The sequence below is a fragment of the Oncorhynchus gorbuscha genome, linkage group LG14 (assembly GCF_021184085.1).
Source record: "Oncorhynchus gorbuscha isolate QuinsamMale2020 ecotype Even-year linkage group LG14, OgorEven_v1.0, whole genome shotgun sequence".
NCBI classification, from domain to species: domain Eukaryota; kingdom Metazoa; phylum Chordata; class Actinopteri; order Salmoniformes; family Salmonidae; genus Oncorhynchus; species Oncorhynchus gorbuscha.
In genome coordinates, this window is record NC_060186.1 from 40,369,873 (window position 1) to 40,390,901 (window position 21,029).

At 44.5% G+C, this 21,029-nt stretch overlaps 1 pseudogene; it reads left to right on the forward strand.

Annotated features, from left to right (window-relative positions):
• The window catches only part of LOC123994934, a 144,416-nt pseudogene extending 124,822 nt beyond the window's left edge, over nucleotides 1-19,594 (forward strand).
• The last annotated feature ends 1,435 nt before the right edge of the window (nucleotides 19,595-21,029 follow it).

A 21,029-nucleotide genomic window follows, 5' to 3' on the forward strand; every position in this document is an offset into this window, starting at 1 on the left:
GCAACCTCTTTTTCATTGGCTTGAATGTCCTGAAGGTTCTGTTTTAGTTTCCCTTTAACTCTTTAGTCAACTAAACAATAAAACCAAGTGTTCACATGATGTGGTTGATAAAGTCATAACTAACCAAACATCTGCTGTGATGGTACCCCCTGTTATGAACATGAACCCGGTTTCCTCCCCAGCACAACAGCGACTTCCAGTCAACGGAACCCTGGCAGCGCCACGCCCCCCGACCGGGTTCCCTTCCCCCGTGGCACGGCCAGCCGCAGCACCTTCCACGGCGGCCAGCTGCGGGAGCGCCGCACTGCCACCTACAACGGGCCGCCTGCTTCGCCCACGCTCTCGCATGACGCCACACCCCTCTCGCAGTCCCGCAGCCGCGGCTCCTCCAACCTCTTCACCAAGCTCACCTCCAAGCTCACACGCAGGTAAGCCAAAGCCGCCAATGGTATCCCCGAAAAATTTCAAACGTCCCACTGTACACAGTGTTCGGCACCGTGGGTTTGAGGAATGAATCCATACCCTATTTCATACTCAAGTCTGTCTAATTTAGGTGGATATAATATCATCCTTCACATCTTCATCGTGATGATTAGACTCGATAAAATGTGATAAATTGTGATATGGATTTTGTCTATATCGCCCAATCATATAAAGTTCCAAAAGTAACTAGGTTTCCATCCAACCTTTTTATGCCAGTAAAGTGCGTCGGATAAGAAATGTCATGACAGGCCTGATGGAAATGAACTAAAGAAAATCTGTAAACGTTCCAAATGGCAACAAAATTCGATAGACAAGGTGGGATCTTTTTGTGTCTGTAAAATTGATTATGCTAAAAACATTTCTATAATAACCGTCATATTGACGAAAACCTGGGGTCACGATGACATGTTGTGTGTGTGGTCCTCCCATATTGGGAATGTCTGCAGCTTATTGGACTCCAGATGAAGTAAGTCATTCACCTGCGGGATGATTTTAAATGTTTTATTTAGAGGATGGTCGGCAGCCCCGGAATATAATTACAACTCATTTGTAGACAGCAAATTGACCAAGAAGCCTAAAACAGATCATATTTGACTAAAACATGATCCTTTCAAAGCTTGCTTATACGATCACGTGTCTCTATTATGGGTGGGAATACTTGGAACAGCTTTCCAAAATTAAAATCACTTGGGGGAGATTTCCTGTTTTTTTGTTATTCATTTCATTTCAACGATGATTAACATTTAAGTTCACATTTTTCTTTGAAAACTTGACGTGCCAAATTCGCCATGCTGTATTTTTTATTAGGTCCATGGGAATTTAACTGCAAACGGTATTGGTATGTGCACTACATCATCACGCACAGTGATGGAAAAACATCTCTGGTGAGAAAAGACTTTTGGTCCCCTAAAATGGGACGGGACTTTATAAAAGTGCTATAATTTCTAAAGGTTCACCCGATATGGATGAAAATACCCTCAAATTAAAGCTGACAGTCTGCAATGAACCCCAGTCACAAAGTGCTGGAGTACAAAGCCAAAACAACAGAAAATATGTCACTGTCCAATATTTTTGGAGCTCACTGTAGTTTTGACTCACTGAGTGAAATGAAAGTTGTTTTTCAGTGCCTTAGTCTTAGTGCATCTACATCATTCACTCAAAGGTCTGCCATGTGTACACTTGGATTTAGTGTAACTGAGTAGTAGACCTGCCCTGCTTTTAACACTAAATGTCAGTATGTATTTCTCTCACTTATCTTTGTAGTCCATGTTAGCTTCCCCACTGACAAAATCTATCAATGCGGCTTTCAATTTGTTTGTGTACCAGAATTAGAATGAATAGTGGCATCGTTTCAGTTTTTTTGGCTAATATTCATTATTCTGTCCAGACAGATATGATCATAGGCTGAAATTCGTTTGAAAAGTAAGACGAATAGTCTCCCCTCAGAATAAATCTGGTTCTACATTTTAACCCAAATTATATTTGGTGTCACGATGCTCTGTCATGTACAGAATGTCTTCATGACTTTTTTGGGCCTTTTTGCGTGCGATGACTAAAGAAATATGCCAGTAACTGATGCTAGCAGCCAGGCTAGCAGCCAGGCTCAGACAGAGATGTCTCACAGTAATGTTGACACCTAAAATCTACTGATTTTATTATGCTGCTCCAAAAACAGAAACGTCAAACATGATTTTTTTTCTTCTTTTTTTAAACTAAAGATTTGTTTGTACAAAATTTGACTGGTTGTTACTTTTTTTAATACAAATATTTAATTGAGGTTTATCAAAAGGTAGGAAGACCCCGCCAATTGGCTCAGTGTGCAATTAATCAGAAACACTTGACTAATCGGTCAACTATGTAATTCATTTTTTAACCCTGTGTGGACAAAGAGCTTGAATACAATGCCTGAAACTGACTGACCTCTTGACTCCTCAAGCCCTAATCGGTGCGCAATTTAGCATGTCTAAGACCTATATGCTTTCTTATCGGTCTTTGAGCTCAGACTATACTAATCAACCATGCATGGTCCTCTACAGAGCAGGTCTGTGCACAATCACTAATGTAAATGCTGACCAATTTCTTCTATGAAACACAGTATGTCTTTATTTAGTCGTGTTTTCATATGTGTATATGATTGCAGAACTTCTGCACCATACAATGCATTTATGACTGTACATACAAGTTGGTGAAAGGTTGGTGGGAGCCATTGCTAGTTTGGCAGCATCTAGCGTAATGGTATTCAGGCAAGAACCCTTCCTTTTGGCGACAAGGCTTTTATTAATTGTATGAAGTTTGTACCACACTCTGTGGATCAGTGACGTCGGGGGTGGCCCAAGAGTCTGTTCTATACCCTATGGCAATACATCTTTACAAAAAAAAACATATTTTTTTGTTTGCAATTGAGGTATAGTACATTTGAGGTATAAACACTTCCGGTCAAAAGTTTAGGAACACCTACTCATTCAAGGGTTTTTCATTATTTTTACTATTTTCTACATTGTAGAAAAGTAATGAAGACAGCAAACTATGAAATAACACATATGGGATCATCATTTGCGATTCTTAAAAGTAGCCACCCTTTTCCTTGATGACAACTTTGCACACTCTTGGCATTCTCTCAACGTGGTAGTCACCTGGAATGCATTTCAATTAACCGGTGTGCCGTCTTAAAAGTTAATCTGTGGAATTTATTTTCTTCCTAATGCATTTGAGCCAATCAGTTGTGTTGTGACAAGGTGGGGTTACTACATGATTCCCTGTGTGCTATTACCATGTGTGTTATGTCTTCACTATTGGTCTGCAATGTGTAAAATGGTAAAAATAAAGAAAAATCCTTGAATGAGTAGGTGTTCTTAAACTTTTGACCGGTATATACACACATATACACACGTGTGTGTGTGTGTGTATATGTATGTATGTATGTATGTATGTATGTATGTATGTATGTATGTATGTATGTATGTATGTATGTATGTATGTGTGTGTGTGTGTGTGTGTGTGTGTGTGTGTGTGTGTGTGTGTGTGTGTGTGTGTGTGTGTGTGTGTTATATATATATATGTGTGTGTGTGTGTGTGTGTGTGTATTATATATATATATATATACACACACACATACATACATACAGTGGGGCAAAAAAGTATTTAGTCAGCCACCAATTGTGCAAGTTCTCCCACTTAAAAAGATGAGAGGCCTGTAATTTTCATCATAGGTACACCTCAACTATGACAGACAAAATTAGAAAAGAAATCCAGAAAATCACATTGTGATGTGACTCACCCCCTGTTAGAGGCAGAGAATCCCAGTGGAAAGAGGGGAACCGGCAAGGCAGAGACAGCAAGGGCGGTTCGTTGCTCCAGAGCCTTTCCGTTCACCTTCCCACTCCTGGGCCAGACTACACTCAAATCATATGACCCACTGAAGAGATGAGTCTTCAGTAAAGACTTAAAGGCTGAGACCGAGTTTGCGTCTGTTACATGGGTAGGCAGACCAATCCATAAAAATGGAGCTCTATAGGAGAAAGCCCTGCCTCCAGCTGTTTGCTTAGAAATTCTAGGGACAATTAGGAGGCCTGCGCCTTGTGACCGTAGCGTACGTGTAGGTAGGTATGTACGGCAGGACCAAATCAGATAGATAGGTAAGAGCAAGCCCATGTAGTGCTTTGTAGGTTAGCAGAAAAACCTTGAATTCAGCCCTTGCCTTGACAGGAAGCCAGTGTAGGGAGGCTAGCACTAGAGTAATATGATCAAATTTTTTGGTTCTAGTCAGGATTCTAGCAGCCGTATTTAGCACTAACTGAAGTTTATTTAGTGCTTTATGCGGGTAGCCGGAAAATAGAGCATTGCAGTAGTCTAACCTAGAAGTGACAAAAGCATGGATTAATTTTTCTGCATCATTTTTGGACAGAAAGTTTCTGATTTTTGCAATGTTACGTAGATGGGAAAAAAGCTGTCCTTGAAATGGTCTTGATATGTTCTTCAAAAGAGAGATCAGGGTCCAGAGTAACGCCGAGGTCCTTCAGTTTTATTTGAGACGACTGTACAACCATTAAGATTAATTGTCAGATTCAACAGAAGATCTCTTTGTTTCTTGGGACCTAGAACAAGCATCTCTGTTTTGTCCGAGTTTAAAAGTAGAACTTTGCAGCCATCCACTTCCTTACGTCTGAAACACATGCTTCTCGCGAGGGCAATTTTGGGGCTTCACCATGTTTCATTGAAATGTACAGCTGTGTGTCATCCGCATAGCAGTGAAAGTTAACGTTTTCGAATGACATCCCCAAGAGGTGTGTGTGTGTGTACTATATATATATATATATATACACACACACAGTTGAAGTTGGAAGTTATCATACACCTTAGCAACATACATTTAAACTCAGTTTTTCACAATTCCTGACATTTAATCCTTGTAAAGAAAAGATTCCCTGTTTTAGGTCCGTTCGGATCACCACTTTTTTTAAAGAAAAAATGTCAGAATAATAGTAGAGACAATGATTTATTTCAGCTTTTACTTCTTTCATCACATTCCCAGTGGGTCAGAAATTTACATACACTCAATTAGTATTTGGTAGCATTGCCTTTAAATGGTTTAACATGGGTCAAAATTTAGCCTTCCACAAGCTTCCCACAATAAGTTGAGTGAATTTTGGCCCATTCCTCCTGACAGAGATGGTGTAACTGAGTTAGGTTTGTAGGCCTCCAGTGGTATGACTGCTGCGTGGTCCAATGGTGTTTATACTTGCATACTATTGTTTGTACAGATGAACGTGGTACCTTCAGGCGTTTGGAAATTAGAAATGAACCAGACTTGTGGAGGTCCACCGCCTTGGCTGTTTTCTTTTGGTTTTCCCATGATGTCAAGCACAGAGGCACTGAGTTTGAAGATAGGCCTTGAAGTACATCCACAGGTACACCTCCAATTGACTCAAATTATGTCAATTAGCCTATCAGAAGCTTCTAAAGCCATGACAGATTTTCTGGAATTTTCCAAGATGTTTAAAGGCACAGTCAACTTAGTGTATGTTAACTTCTGACCCACTGGAATTGTGATACAGTGAGTTATAAGTGAAATTGTCTGTCTGTAAATAATTGATGGAAAAATTAATTGTGTCATGCACGAAGTAGATGTTCTAACCGACTTTACAAAACTATAGTTTGTTAACAAGAAATGTGTGGAGTGGTTGAAAAATGAGTTTTAATGACTCCAACCTAAGTGAATGTAAACTTCCAACTTCAACTATATAAATAAATATATATATACACACACACACACACACACACACACACACACACACACACACACACACACACACACACACACACACACACACACACACACACACACACACACACACACACACACACACACACACACACACTGAAGACAACCAACATTCTTTAATGAGAATAATTTAATGGGCTAGCCTGTACTTTTTTCTCTCACGCAATGGACACCATCTTTAATTTCAGAGAGCTCTGTTTAATTTTTCTTCTTGAATGTGTAATTTAGGGTACTGGGCTCTTAAAGTGGCTGCCGATCGAGATGATGATTGAGAAGTGGTTCGTTGCAGGACGGCGTTCAGGTACCGAATCCCCCAGACTATAGATAAATTCCTCCCCATCGTCCTCTCTCTCCTCGCGTTGGTGTCCCTGGAAGCTATTCTGGCCCAGCAATGGAACTTATCCTTGATTTGAGCCCTTATCCACCTGGCTAAGGAACTTGTCCCTCAATTTCTCCTTGACTCAGTCCCAGACAGACACACAGAGTAGTATGACTTAGAATCTGTTCCAAATAGCCTTTAAGTCCTTCTTGCCAGAGTTTTTTTTCTTCTTGATGACTGTCGATTACCTGCACAATGCATCTCAAAAGTGCAGGCCTTTGGTTTAGCTGTGAAGCGTAGCATTGTGGACTTGAATTATAGCTGTATTTTCAAGCTCTTCAGTTCAGTACCATCTAGCTCTATTAATAGGGTCCTGTGGTGTAGTATCACAATCGTTGCTCCACCAGTTCTCGTGTTCTGCCTCTTTTCAGGGGAACTCCATCCAGCCCAGAGATAGTGTTCCTTCAGTCTGAGCATCGAACAATCCCTGTCTCGCTTAGTTTTTTTTTTCAATCTCACAGCCAACCAGGTCCAGCACTCTCCAGCCGCATGACAATTAGATGTGTCTGTGTGCATCTGTGTGAGGGGGTTTGGCGTGAATGTGTGTGTGTCTACATGTAACAGTGCATTCAAAGTATTCAGACCTCTTTTACCACATTTTGTTACATTACAGCCTTATTCTAAAATGGATTCCTCAATCTACACACAATACCCCATAATGATAAAGCGCTTTCATTTACATAAGTATTCAGACCCTTTGCTATGAGACTCGAAATTTATCTCAGGTGCATCCTGTCTCCATTGATCATCCTTGAGATGTTTCTACGACTTGAATGGAGTCCGCCTGTGGTACATTCAATTGATTGGTCATGATTTGGAAAGGCACACACCTGTCTAAGGTCCCACAGTTGACAGTGCATGTCAGAGCTAAAACCAAGCCATGAAGTCAAAGGAATGGTTGTAGAGCTCCGAGACAGGATTGTGTCTCAGCACAGATCAGGGGAAGGGTACCAAAATATTTCTGTAGCATTGAAGGTCCCCAAGAACACAGTGGCTTCCATTATTCTTAAATAGAAGAAGTTAGGAACCACCAAGACATTTACTAGAGCTGTCCGCCCGGCCAAACTGAGCAATCAGGGGAGAAGGGCCTTGGTCAGGAAGGTGAACAAGAACCAGATGTTCACTCTAACACTGCTCCAGAGATCCTCTGTGGAGATGGGAGAAACTTGCAGAAGGACAACCATCTCTGCAGCACTCCCCCAATCAGGCCTTTATGGTACAATGACCAGACGGAAGCCACTCCTCAGTAAAAGGCACATGATAGCTTGCTTGGAGTTTGCCAAAAGACATCTAAAGGACTCTGACCAGATGAAACCAAGATTGAAGTCTTTGGCCTGAATGCCAGGTATTACGTCTGGAAGAAACCGTGCACCATCGCTACGGCGAAGCATGGTGGTGGCAGCATTATGCTGTGGGGATGTTTTTCAGTGGCAGGGTCTGAGAGACTAATCAGGATCGAGGGAAAGATGAACGGAGCAAAGTACAGAGACTACGCAGAAGTGGCTTTGGGACAAGTCTCTGAAATTCCTTGAGTGGCCCAGCCAGAGCTCAGACTTGAACACGATCGAACATCTCTAGCTCAGTTGGTAGAGCATGGCGCTTGTAACGCCAGGGTAGTGGGTTCGATCCCCGGGACCACCCATACGTAGAATGTATGCACACATGACTGTAAGTCGCTTTGGATAAAAGCGTCTGCTAAATGGCATATATTATTATTATTATCTCGAGAGAGACCTGAAAATAGCTGTGCATCAATGCTCCCCATCCAACCTGACAGATCTTGAGAGGATCTGCAGAGAAGAATGGGAGAAACTCCCCAGTACAGGTGTGCCAAGCTTGTAGCGTCATACCCAAGAAGACTGGCGGTTGTAATCGCTGCCAAAGGTGCTTCAACAAAGTGAAGGGTCTGAATACTTATGTAAATGTGAAATTTCATTTTTTAAAGTCGGGGTGGAAGCATTTTTGGGAGATTTGTCATTATGGGGTATTGTGTGTAGAATGGTGAGGAGAAACAACTATTTAATCCATTTCAGAGTAAGGCTTTAACGTAACAAAATGTGGAAATAGTCAACCGGTCTGAATGCTTTCCGAACGTACTGTATCTGCACTTGAGTGTGTGAATATGCCGTAAAGTATTTCTGTGAACACACACACACAGCTGCCTGCACGCCTCAACCAAACACCTCCACAAAACAGTCTCTCTTCACACCTTTGTTCTTCCTTCCCATTGCCAAAGCGAATGTATAGGGGTCATCAAACTGGCTGGAGCTGCATGGCAATATGGAGGACAGGAAGTTCAGCACTGACACACAGCCTTTTGTTTCATCACAACTCACAGGACTTCTCTGCTGTTTGCACGTCCCATACTGGTGGTGTGAAATGTCCGACTACCAGACGTGCCATTGGGCATTTACATTTACATTACATTTAAGTCATTTAGCAGACGCTCTTATCCAGAGCGACTTCCAAATTGGTGCATTCACCTTATGACATCCAGTGGGACAGTCACTTAACAATAGTGCATCTAAAACTTAGGGGGGGGGTGGGGTGAGAGGGATTACTTATCCTATCCTAGGTATTCCTTAAAGAGGTGGGGTTTCAGGTGTCTCCGGAAGGTGGTGATTGACTCCGCTGTCCTGGCGTCGTGAGGGAGTTTGTTCCACCATTGGGGGGGCCAGGGCAGCGAACAGTTTTGACTGGGCTGAGCGGGAGCTGTACTTCCTCAGTGGTAGGGAGGCGAGCAGGCCAGAGGTGGATGAACGCAGTGCCCTTGTTTGGGTGTAGGGCCTGATCAGAGCCTGGAGGTACTGAGGTGCCGTTCCCCTCACAGCTCCGTAGGCAAGCACCATGGTCTTGTAGCGGATGCTTTGGAAGCCAGTGGAGAGAACGGAGGAGCGGGGTGACGTGAGAGAACTTGGGAAGGTTGAACACCAGACGGGCTGCGGCGTTCATTTATGGACTAGATACAGTTTAACACGGCCTTCCTGCCAATACTGTCTTTCCTCTCCTTTTTTCCTCTCTCTCATTTCCTAAAATTAGTCTTTCCCCCTTCGGTATCAGTATTTTTGATCCGCTCTTTTTAACTGGACTGTAAGATCAGATTTTCTCTCTCCTGTGTCTTTCTTCCTCTCTGTGTTATCTCACGCCTCCATATCTCAGAGGCCCAGAAGAGTTTGAGAGAAACGGCAGGTTGGAAGGTTCAAGGTGAGACGGAATACTTCAAATCATCAGTGTTTTCTTCCACCTCCATCTCTTATCCCCTCCAACCCAATGTACAGTCAACCCAGCCATCTGCTCTGCCATCCTGGGTCTCCACTCCAGGCGTGCCTGGGATTTTGGGTTCTCTCTTGAGTAGGGCCCTATTAAATCTGCATTGTGGAAAACGTAGATGGAATCATGGAATCTAGACATTAAAAATGGAATTGAACAATATTCAAAAATGTATTGAACTTAGCAGGACATAAAGTAAATGTGTATTACATTAATTTGTCAAGTTAATCATAAGACATGAACAAAACATATAAGTGATTCACAGTTTTTTTTTTGGGAAACGGCACAGGAATGCCCATCTGTGTGTGTGGTGCGTGTGTATGTCTAGTCTACAGTCTTGGCCAAAAGTTTTGAGAATGACACAAATATAATTTTCACAAAGTCTGCTGCTTCAGTGTCTTTAGATATTTTTGTCAGATGTTACTATGGAATACTGAAGTATAATGACAAGCATTTCATACGTGTCAAAGGCTTTTATTGACAATTACATGAAGTTGATGCAAATAATCAATATTTGCAGTGTTGACCCTCCTTTTTCAAGACCTCTGCAATCCGGCCTGGCATGTTGTCAATTAACTTCTGGGCCACATCCTGACTGATGGCAGCCCATTCATGCGTAATCAATGCTTGGAGTTTGTCAGAATGTGTGGGTTTTTGTTTATCTACCCGCCTCTTGAGGATTGACCACAAGTTCTCAATGGGATTAAGGTCTGGGGAGTTTCCTGGCCATGGACCCAAAATATCAATGTTTTGTTCCCCGAGCCACTTAGTTATCACTTCGGCCTTATGGCAAGGTCCTCCATCATGCTGGAAAAGGCATTGTTCATCACCAAACTGTTCCTGGATGGTTGGGAGAAGTTGCTCTCGGAGGATGTGTTGGTACCATTCTTTATTCATGGCTGTGTTCTTAGGCAACATTGTGAGTGAGCTCATTCCCCTGGTTGAGAAACAACCCCACACATGAATGGTCTCAGGATGCTTTACTGTTGGCATGACACAGGACTGATGGTAGCGCTCATCTTGTCTTCTCCAGACAAGCTCTTTTCCGGATGCACCAAACAATCGGAAAGGGGATTCTTCAGGGAAAATGACTTTACCCCAGTCCTCAGCAGTCCAATCCCTGTACTTTTTTCAGAATATCAGTCTGTCCCTGATGTTTTTCCTGGAGAGAAGTGGATCTTTGCTGCCCTTCTTGACACCAGGCCATCCTCCAAAGGTCTTCGCCTCACTGTGCGTGCAGATCCACTCACATCTGCCTGCTGCCATTCCTGAGCAAGCTCTGTACTGGTGGTGCCCCGATCAACTTTAGGAGATGGTCCTGGCTTTTGCTGGACTTTCTTGGGTGCCCTGAAGCCTTTGAACCACCCAAAGTTCTTGATGATCTGATAAATGGTTGATTTAGGTCCAATATCCTTGCCTCTGAAGCCCTTTTTGTGCAAAGCAATGACGGCAGGTGTTTCCTTGCAGGTAACCATGGTTGACAGAGGAAGAACAATGATTCCAAACCCCAGCCTCATTTTGAAGCTTCCAGTCTGTTATTCTAACTCAATCAGCATGACAGAGTGATCTCCAGCCTTGTCCTCGTCAACACTCACACCTGTGTTAATGAGATGATCACTGACATGATGTCAGCTGGTCCTTTTGTGGCAGGGCTGAAATGCAGTGGAAATGTTTTTATGGGATTCAGTTCATTTGCATGGCAAAGAGGGACTTTGCAATTAATTTGATCACTCTGGAGTATATGCAAATTGCCATCATACAAACTGAGGCAGCAGACTTTGTGAAAATGTATATTTGTGTCATTCTCAAAACTTTTGGCCACGACTGTATGCTATGGCTCAGACACAAGAGGCATGTGGCAGGGTCTACAGTCAATCACGGACTACAAGATGAAATCCAGCCCAGTCACGGACCAGGATGTCTTGCTCCCAGGCAGACTAAATAACTTTTTTGCCCGCTTTGAGGACAATACAGTGCCACTGACACGGCCTGCAACGGAAACATGCAGTCTCTCCTTCACTGCAGCCGAGGTGAGTAAGACATTTAAACGTGTTAACCCTCGCAAGGCTGCAGGCCCAAACGGCATCCCCAGCCGCGCCCTCCGAGCATGCGCAGACCAGCTGGCCGGTGTGTTTACGGACATATTCAATCAATCCCTATACCAGTCTGCTGTTCCCACATGCTTCAAGAGGGCCACCATTGTTCCTGTTCCCAAGAAAGCTAAGGTAACTGAGCTAAACGACTACCGCCCCGTAGCACTCACTTCCGTCATCATGAAGTGCTTTGAGAGACTAGTCAAGGACCATATCACCTCCACCCTACCTGACACCCTAGACCCACTCCAATTTGCTTACCGCCCAAATAGGTCCACAGACGATGCAATCTCAACCACACTGCCCTAACCCATCTGGACAAGAGGAATACCTATGTGAGAATGCTGTTCATCGACTACAGCTCGTCATCCAAGCTCGTCATCAAGCTCGAGACCCAGGGTCTCGACCCCGCCCTGTGCAACTGGGTACTGGACTTCCTGACGGGCCGCCCCCAGGTGGTGAGGGTAGGCAACAACATCTCCTCCCCGCTGATCCTCAACACGGGGGCCCCACAAGGGTGCGTTCTGAGCCCTCTCCTGTACTCCCTGTTCACCCACGACTGCGTGGCCACGCACGCCTCCAACTCAATCATCAAGTTTGCGGACGACACAACAGTGGTAGGCTTGATTACCAACAACGACGAGACGGCCTACAGGGAGGAGGTGAGGGCCCTTGGAGTGTGGTGTCAGGAAAATAACCTCACACTCAACGTCAACAAAACTAAGGAGATGATTGTGGACTTCAGGAAACAGCAGAGGGAACACCCCCTATCCACATCGATGGAACAGTAGTGGAGAGGGTAGCTAGTTTTAAGTTCCTCGGCATACACATCACAGACAAACTGAATTGGTCCACTCACACTGACAGCGTCGTGAAGAAGGCGCAGCAGCGCCTATTCAACCTCAGGAGGCTGAAGAAATTTGGCTTGTCACCAAAAGCACTCACAAACTTCTACAGATGCACAATCGAGAGCATCCTGGCGGGCTGTATCACCGCCTGGTACGGCAACTGCTCCGCCCTCAACCGTAAGGCTCTCCAGAGGGTAGTGAGGACTGCACAACGCATCACCGGGGGCAAACTACCTGCCCTCCAGGACACCTACACCACCCGTTGTTACAGGAAGGCCATAAAGATCATCAAGGACATCAACCACCCGAACCACTGCCTGTTCACCCCGCTATCATCCAGAAGGCGAGGTCAGTACAGGTGCATCAAAGCTGGGACCGAGAGACTGAAAAACAGCTTCTATCTCAAGGCCATCAGACTGTTAAATAGCCACCACTAACATTGAGTGGCTGCTGCCAACACACTGTCATTGACACTGACCCAACTCCAGCCATTTTAATAATGGGAATTGATGGGAAATGATGTAAATATATCACTAGCCACTTTAAACAATGCTACCTTATATAATGTTACTTACCCTACATTATTCATCTCATATGCATATGTATATACTGTACTCTACAACATCGACTGCATCCTTATGTAACACATGTATCACTAGCCACTTTAACTATGCCACTTTGTTTACTTTGTCTACACACTCATCTCATATGTATATACTGTACTCAATACCATCTACTGTATGCTGCTCTGTACCATCACTCATTCATATATCCTTATGTACATGTTCCTTATCCCCTTACACTGTGTATAAGACAGTAGTTTTGGAATTGTTAGTTAGATTACTTGTTGGTTATCACTGCATTGTCGGAACTAGAAGCACAAGCATTTCGCTACACTCGCATTAACATCTGCTAACCATGTGTATGTGACAAATAACATTTGATTTGATTTGATTTGTAGCTGTTAGTGACAAACGGAAACCTCGAAAAACAAAACAGAGAAAACAGAATTTGGGAAAACAATGGAATCAGGCAAAAACAATACGTATTTTATAGGGCCCTACTGGACCTAGTTCACGCTGATCTATTTTGCACAGTGCTGAACATGTACACTGGTTCTCTGTATGGAAGAGATACTGCTGTCTCCAATATGACCATTATAAGAGTGGCTAGGAGTCTAACAGAGGACAGCCCTGGTTCTCTGTATGGAAGAGATACTGCTGTCTCCAATATGACCATTATAAGAGTGGCTAGGAGTCTAACAGAGGACAGCCCTGTATGGAAGAGATGCTGCTGTCTCCTATAGGACCATTATAAGAGTGGCTAGGAGTCTAACAGAGGACAGCCCTGTATGGAAGAGATGCTGCTGTCTCCAATAGGACCATTATAAGAGTGGCTAGGAGTCTAACAGAGGACAGCCCTGTATGGAAGAGATGCTGCTGTCTCCAATAGGACCATTATAAGAGTGGCTAGGAGTCGAACAGAGGACAGCTCTGTATGGAAGAGATACTGCTGTCTCCAATAGGACCATTATAAGAGTGGCTAGGAGTCTAACAGAGGACAGCCCTGTATGGAAGAGATGCTGCTGTCTCCAATAGGACCATTATAAGAGTGGCTAGGAGTCTAACAGAGGACAGCCCTGTATGGAAGAGATGCTGCTGTCTCCAATAGGACCATTATAAGAGTGGCTAGGAGTCTAACAGAGGACAGCCCTGTATGGAAGAGATGCTGCTGTCTCCAATAGGACCAAATCAAATCAAATTTATTTATATAGCCCTTCGTACATCAGCTGATATCTCAAAGTGCTGTACAGAAACCCAGCCTAAAACCCCAAACAGCAAACAATGCAGGTGTAAAAGCACGGTGGCTAGGAAAAACTCCCTAGAAAGGCCAAAACCTAGGAAGAAACCTAGAGAGGAACCGGGCTATGTGGGGTGGCCAGTCCTCTTCTGGCTGTGCCGGGTAGAGATTATAACAGAACATGACCAAGATGTTCAAATGTTCATAAATGACCAGCATGGTCAAATAATAATAAGGCAGAACAGTTGAAACTGGAGCAGCAGCACAGTCAGGTGGACTGGGGACAGCAAGGAGCCATCATGTCAGGTAGTCCTGGGGCACGGTCCTAGGGCTCAGGTCAGTTGAAACTGGAGCAGGAGCATGGCCAGGTGGACTGGGGACAGCAAGGAGTCCTCATGTCAGGTAGTCCTGGGACATGGTCTTAGGGCCCAGGCCAGTTGAAACTGGAGCAGCAGCATGGCCAGGTGGACTGGGGACAGCAAGGAGTCATCATGTCAGGTAGTCCTGGGGCATGGTCCTAGGGCTCAGGTCCTCCGAGAGAGAGAAAGAAAGAAAGGAGAGAATTAGAGAACGCACACTTAGATTCACACAGGACACCGAATAGGACAGGAGAAGTACTCCAGATAAACAAACTGACCCTAGCCCCCCGACACATAAACTACTGCAGCATAAATACTGGAGGCTGAGACAGGAGGGGTCAGGAGACACTGTGGCCCCATCCGAGGACACCCCCGGACAGGGCCAAACAGGAAGGATATAACCCCACCCACTTTGCCAAAGCACAGCCCCCACACCACTAGAGGGAAATCTTCAACCACCAACTTACCATCCTGAGACAAGGCCGAGTATAGCCCACAAAGATCTCCGACACGGTACAACCCAAGGGGGGGGACCCAGACAGGCCGACCACAACAGTGAATCAACCCACCCAGGTGACGCACCCCTCCCAGGGACGGCACGAGAGAGCCCCAGCAAGCCAGTGACTCAGCCCCCGTAACAGGGTTAGAGGCAGAGAATCCCAGTGGAAAGAGGGGAACCGGCCAGGCAGAGACAGCAAGGGCGGTTCGTTGCTCCAGAGCCTTTCCGTTCACCTTCCCACTCCTGGGCCAGACTACACTCAATCAAATGACCCACTGAAGAGATGAGTCTTCAGTAAAGACTTAAAGGTTGAGACCGAGTTTGCGTCTCTGACATGGGTAGGCAGACCGTTCCATAAAAATGGAGCTCTATAGGAGAAAGCCCTGCCTCCAGCTGTTTGCTTAGAAATTCTAGGGACAATTGGGAGGCCTGCGTCTTGTGACCGTAGCGTACGTGTAGGTATGTACGGCAGGACCAAATCAGAGAGGTAGGTAGGAGCAAGCCCATGTAATGCTTTGTAGGTTAGCAGTAAAACCTTGAAATCAGCCCTTGCTTTGACAGGAAGCCAGTGTAGAGAGGCTAGCACTGGAGTAATATGATCAAATTTTTTGGTTCTAGTCAGGATTCTAGCAGCCGTATTTAGCACTAACTGAAGTTTATTTAGTGCTTTATCCGGGTAGCCGGAAAATAGAGCATTGCAGTAGTCTAACCTAGAAGTGACAAAAGCATGGATTAATTTTTCTGCATCATTTTTGGACAGAAAGTTTCTGACCATTATAAGAGTGGCTAGGAGTCTAACAGAGGACAGCCCTGTATGGAAGAGATGCTGCTGTCTCCAATAGGACCATTATAAGAGTGGCTAGGATTCTAACAGAGGACAGCCCTGTATGGAAGAGATGCTGCTGTCTCCAATAGGACCATTATAAGAGTGGCTAGGAGTCTAACAGAGGACAGCCCTGTATGGAAGAGATACTGCTGTCTCCAATAGGACCATTATAAGAGGGGCTAGGAGTCTAACAGAGGACAGCCCTGTATGGAAGAGATGCTGCTGTCTCCAATAGGACCATTATAAGAGTGGCTAGGAGTCTAACAGAGGACAGCACTGTATGGAAGAGATGCTGCTGTCTCCAATAGGACCATTATAAGAGGGGCTAGGAGTCTAACAGAGGACAGCCCTGTATGGAAGAGATACTGCTGTCTCCAATAGGACCATTATAAGAGGGGCTAGGAGTCTAACAGAGGACAGCCCTGTATGGAAGAGATGCTGCTGTCTCCAATAGGACCATTATAAGAGTGGCTAGGAGTCTAACAGAGGACAGCACTGTATGGAAGAGATGCTGCTGTCTCCAATAGGACCATTATAAGAGGGGCTAGGAGTCTAACAGAGGACAGTTCTGACTCTCCCTTAATTTTGATTTCCTGTTTTTTACCGACATCTAATGGTGAAACTCATTCATGCGAACAGACTTTAATTTGAGTCAATGGCATTACCATGCCCATGTAGAACAACGGTTCTGGTTGAACATAATGCTCTATTTCATGTGTTGGAATGATTTTGATTAGTGGCAAATTATTTTCTGCTTTGCCTGCATGCAGAAGTGAGGTCTGCATTTTCTTGTGCATGTCACTCTAGATGTATTGTGAAATTACATTGTTGCCTTTGTGTCCCCCACTGCATGACTGCCTGTTGAAAGTACACAAGAGTGCCCCTGCATGGACGGGTGGTGTAAATGCACCAATGACGTTAAAATGAATCTGTCACCAGTGTCTGCTTGTACACACCGAGTGTACAAAACATGTCAGACTGACCAGGTGAAAGCTATGATGCCTTATTAAATCGACATTGACGAAGGGGAAGAAGCCGTGAGACAATTGAGACATGGATTGTGTATGTGTGCCATTGACAGTGAATGGGCAAGACAACAGATTTAAGTCCCTTTGAATGATGTATGGTACTAGGTGCCAGGCGCACCGGTCTGAAACGCTATGTTTTTCCACACTGAATGGTCCACCACCAAAAGAACATCCAGCCAACTTGACACCTCTGTGGAAAGCATTGGAGTCAACATGGGCCAGCATCCCTGTGGAATGCTTTCGGCACCTTGCAGACTCAATGCCCTGATTAATTGAGCAGGTTCTGAAGGCAAAGGGGGTAGGGTGCAACTCAATATTAGGAAGGTGTTCTTCATGTTTTGTACACTCAGTGCCATGTGTCGATATGGTGTTGTAGCCTGTAAGATATTCATGAGCAGGCTAAATGAAATGTGTGAACAGGTGATCCACTACACACATTTGATCATGTTACATATTTAGACACATTGGCATTCAAAACTCACTTAGGCAGATTCATAGATTCTCACACACACACACACACACACACACACCCTCCATCTCCCACCCCTCTAACTAACTCCTCTCCTCCCCGGCAGTCGCAACATGTCAGGTGATCAGGAGGACCAGCAGCAGCCTCAGCCCCCCCGCGGCCAACACCCCAAGGACACCAAGCCGCGCTCCCTCCGCTTCACCTGGAGCATGAAGACCACGTCGTCCATGGAGCCCCACGACATGATGCGCGAGATCCGCAAGGTGCTGGACGCCAACAACTGCGACTACGAGCAGCGCGAGCGCTTCCTGCTGCTGTGCGTGCACGGTGACGGCCACGCCGAGAGCCTGGTTCAGTGGGAGATGGAAGTGTGTAAGCTGCCGCGACTCTCACTCAACGGTGTGCGCTTCAAGCGGATCTCGGGCACATCCATCGCCTTTAAGAACATTGCGTCCAAAATTGCCAACGAGCTCAAGTTGTAGGGCCTCCTAAAGATATGAGGGTGGGGGAGTGTTGAGCGAGCAGGTAAAATATTGCAATTTGAAATAGACTAAATCAGGGATATTCAACTCTGACCCTGTGAGGTCCGGAGCCTGCTGGTTTTCTGTTCTACCTGATGATAAATAATTCCACCCACCTGGTGTCCCAGGTCTAAATCAGTCCCTGATTAGAGGGGAACAATGAAAACATGGGGTGGGACTGGCTTTGAGGTCCAGAGTTGTATTTGATGGGACCAAAGTAGGTTGCGTAAAGTGGGGAAAGAAAGAGCTTCAAAATGGACTCTGAACGAGCTGTACAGCCGTTGTAAAAAACTGAAGTAGCAAATTCACAACGGTTTTCCTCCAAGACAAAGTAGGTATTGAAAACTGCTTTTGGCAATAATTTCCCGCATCTTTGGAGCATTATTATCGTTGATGATGTGAAAGGTGGTCCTGAGCTGTTGGGGACGTTGGTCTGACATTGACATTTGGTTGTCTTGTTTTTTTGCTGAATGCATTATTGTCATTGTGGCTCTGGAACAGGGCTCTCCAACCCTGCTCCCGGAGAGCTTATCATCCTGTAGGTTTTTGCTACAACCCTAATAATTGGCTGGGTGATAAGCTACATCAGGTTAGTTACCACTGTGGTTGGATTGAAAACCTACTGGAAGGTAGCTCTCCAGGAACAGGGTTGGAGAGCCCATGTCTGGAAGATGCCTCCCCATTAGGAGTTTAAACTCTCATACAAGGGAGGGAGTGGAGGAAGAACATTAAAAATGGACCCCTTCCCCCTCTTATAGAGTACCCAGAATTCCTCTTGCCAAGAGAATATGGCTGCCAGATATGAGTGGTTGGATAGCCTAGCTAATTGCACAAGTAGTTAATGGTATTACTGTCAAATACTGTTGATTTTGGCAGTCGTTTGCACCCTCTACCCTTACTTAGCCAGCTTCTACACACTTGCACACTTTCATTCTATGATTTGAACCGGTTGTTCATTAGTGTTTATCCATGTGATAACAGCATAAATGCAATGTATGGACCCAACTAAGCCTCTGCTGTACGGGGTCACCCACCCCAGAAACGGGGCCTGGAGGATGACGCACTTAGGCTGACCCACGCTTTAAAATGGGGGATTGTTGCAAAGTATCATGGGACTGTGTCACTCGCTACAAAAAAAGAGACTTCAGGGAAGATTTTCCTTCCTGGCATATCTGAATTATGTATATTTTTCCTTTGTTAACATAAATGTTTCAACGGTTCTCTTCTCAGATATTACTGAAATGCTCCCTTCTATCTGGTCCTACCCACCTGGGCCAGTTCAGATGCGGTCGGCCATTCCTGGAACAGATCGAAGATCAACTATGGCCATATTCAGGCCTTCAGTATTCACTTCCACCCTCCTAAAAATGCTGGCACTGTTTTTTTGGGGGGTGGGGGAGAATGTAAATAATATACCTTAGTTTTCCAACAGCTACATATTGATATACTTCCTTGTTTTTTTTATTGAGCCTGGAGCTGTGGAATTAGTGTTAACTCATTCATCACCGAGTAAGTTTAACACGTGTCTCTATTAAAATACCGTCAGTGACTAGCCTCTGTGTTTGACTGAATCCATGGCAACTTCAAGGGTTGTGGGTTCGATTCCCGCATGGGACACCTAACGAATGTGTTGACTTCAGAAGTCGCTTTAGAAATAAAGCGACCATATTCTCTATTGCAAAAGTGATTTTGTCAATGAAACAAACCTGTATCAATAAAGGTTTAGATGAAAATGCAATATTAAGTGACTATAGTTTTGAAAAAAGGATGCGGGTAATGTGAGATCTTATTTTTCCATGTTATCTATTGCAGTAATGAAGGAAGTGCCTTCATTGTTACATTACTCAGCCATCAATGACACTGAAAAGCCATTAAAGGGGCCATCTGCGTTTTAATCAATAACAAAGCAGAAACCCTGCCACTATTTTAGTAAAAAACGAAGGGATGGAGCTGGAGACCAACTCAAATTCATAGATCAAGACAATGGATGCAAGGACTGATCAGGGTGCAAATTACAGGGGAGCCAGGGGGGTTCAGCTTCCATGAATACGATATTAGCTCCCCTAAATGTGGCCAGAAGTGACCATTTATTTAACTTTATTTTCTATCAATATTTGTTTTCTTTCCTGGACCAGCTGATGATGGTCACCAATATCACTAGACAACTAGCCTACAGCTAGACACCAATATCACTAGACAACTAGCCTACAGCTAGACACCAATATAACTAGGCAACTAGCCTACAGCTAGACACCAATATCACTAGACAACTAGCCTACAGCTAGACACCAATATAACTAGGCAACTAGTCTACAGCTAGATACCAATATCACTAGGCAAGTAGCCTACAGCGAGACACTAATATCACTAGACAACTAGTCTACAGCTAGATACCAATATCACTAGACAACTAGCCTACAGCTAGACACCAATATAACTAGGCAACTAGCCTACAGCTAGACACCAATATCACTAGACAACTAGCCTACAGCTAGACACCAATATAACTAGGCAACTAGTCTACAGCTAGATACCAATATCACTAGGCAAGTAGCCTACAGCGAGACACTAATATCACTAGACAACTAGTCTACAGCTAGATACCAATATCACTAGACAACTAGTCTACGGCTAGACACCAATATCACTAGACACCTAGCCTACGGCTAGACACCAATATCACTAGCTAGACACCAATATCACTAGACAACTAGTCTACAGCTAGATACCAATATCACTAGGCAAGTAGCCTACAGCGAGACACTAATATCACTAGACAACTAGTCTACAGCTAGATACCAATATCACTAGACAACTAGTCTACAGCTAGACACCAATATAACTAGGCAACTAGTCTACAGCTAGATACCAATATCACTAGGCAAGTAGCCTACAGCAATATCACTAGACAACTAGTCTACAGCTAATACCAATATCACTAGAAGTAGCACAGCGAGTAATATCACTAGACAACTAGTCTACAGCTAGATACCAATATCACTAGACAACTAGCCTACAGCTCACCAATATAACTAGGCAACTAGCCTACAGCTAGACACCAATATCACTAGACAACTAGCCTACAGCTAGACACCAATATAACTAGGCAACTAGTCTACAGCAGATACCAATATCACTAGACAACACTAGCACTAGACAACTAGTCTACAGCT